We start from the raw sequence: 1,184 nt of genomic DNA, 5'->3' as shown, positions 1-1,184 counted from the left end.
TCTCGTCTGATCTGAGGTCGTATTCGAATGGTCTTGCCCCCCTCCACCCTTGCGGGGTGGGGGCAGAGCATTTGTGGCTCCCGGGAGGAGGCTCACGTGCGCCGTGGTGTTTTTTCCCCGGGACGCGGCGAGTGGCGGCGAGCTCCGGAGAGGCCGGCAGCCCTCTCGACCCGTGGCAACCCCCGGAGCCACCCGCTGGAGCGATCCTCGTCCGTCGGCCCTTGGGCGCACGAGCGACGCGGTCAGCGCGGAGACGGGTGAACGTCCACCGGCAGCCGCGCCCGCTGGTGCGGGCTCGACGGGGAGGTGCCCCTCCCCGACCGGGTCGGGATGAGTGGCAGAGGGGCGGAGAGCTCACGGGCAGGAGGTGCGGTTCCCAGGCAGGCACCACACGTCGCACCGGGCACCCCGGCGGTCTGCGCTTGGGGGACGAAGGCAGTGCCCGAAGGCCGCCTGCGACTGCCCCAGCCGCGGAGACGCGGAGGTCTCCGATTGATTGCAAAGCGACGCTCAGACAGGCGTAGCCCGGGAGAACCCGGGCCGCAAGGTGCGTTCGAAGTGTCGATGATCAATGTGTCCTGCAATTCACATTAGTTCTCGCAGCTAGCTGCGTTCTTCATCGACGCACGAGCCGAGTGATCCACCGCTAAGAGTCGTATTGTTTTTTGTTTACCGTGGGTTGCCACATTCGTAGACGGGATAAGGGTTTAAAGGAAGGGAAAAACCCCCGGGCGCTCCTTCCTCCGCCGGGGCAGGGGAGAGGAGACATTGAACCCCCCGTGCTCCCTCCGCAGGAGGAGGAGAGTTGGGTACCCGGAGGCCGCGGGCAGCGGTCAGGGCGAAACCGCCAGCCCGCGCTTCGGTTGAGTTCTCGTGGCGGCCGGACCGTGGTTGCCGGACGGGACCCCGGCGCCCGCCTCCAACGAGCCGCAGTCCCGACTCTCCTCCGTCGGCCCTCGGAGGAGCCGGTCGGGCAGCGGGCCGCTTTGGCGTAGAGGCGGGGCGGGGCCGTCGGTCGTCCGGCCGGTGACCAGGCCCAGACTAAGGCTCGAGCTCCGGTGGGGACGCGCGAGCCGACAACCTCGGGAGACCCGCACCGGTGACGGTGGCGGAGACCCTCGCGGCAAAGAGGGAGAACACCGGGTGCGCCGCAGGCGGGCCGCTCGTGTAGCCAGTAATGATCC

At 68.7% G+C, this 1,184-nt stretch overlaps 2 non-coding genes across 2 annotated transcripts in view; both read right to left on the bottom strand.

The window, feature by feature from the left end:
• LOC112845813 (28S ribosomal RNA) overlaps positions 1 to 20 on the bottom strand; it is a 3,893-nt gene extending 3,873 nt beyond the window's left edge. Inside the window, exon 1 of the ribosomal RNA XR_003218676.1 lies at positions 1 to 20. This exon is cut by the window's left edge and continues 3,873 nt beyond it. This is a non-coding gene — a ribosomal RNA (28S ribosomal RNA).
• A 484-nt stretch (positions 21 to 504) lies between these two features.
• LOC112845815 (5.8S ribosomal RNA) lies at positions 505 to 655 on the bottom strand. Its single transcript, XR_003218677.1, has one exon. It is a non-coding gene; the product is annotated as a 5.8S ribosomal RNA (ribosomal RNA).
• Between the last annotated feature and the right edge of the window lie 529 nt (positions 656 to 1,184).

This window comes from Oreochromis niloticus, unplaced genomic scaffold (assembly GCF_001858045.2).
Source record: "Oreochromis niloticus isolate F11D_XX unplaced genomic scaffold, O_niloticus_UMD_NMBU tig00008747_pilon, whole genome shotgun sequence".
Taxonomy (NCBI): domain Eukaryota; kingdom Metazoa; phylum Chordata; class Actinopteri; order Cichliformes; family Cichlidae; genus Oreochromis; species Oreochromis niloticus.
Note: the sequence above shows the minus strand (reverse complement) of the source record. Positions and strands in the feature narration are given on the sequence as shown.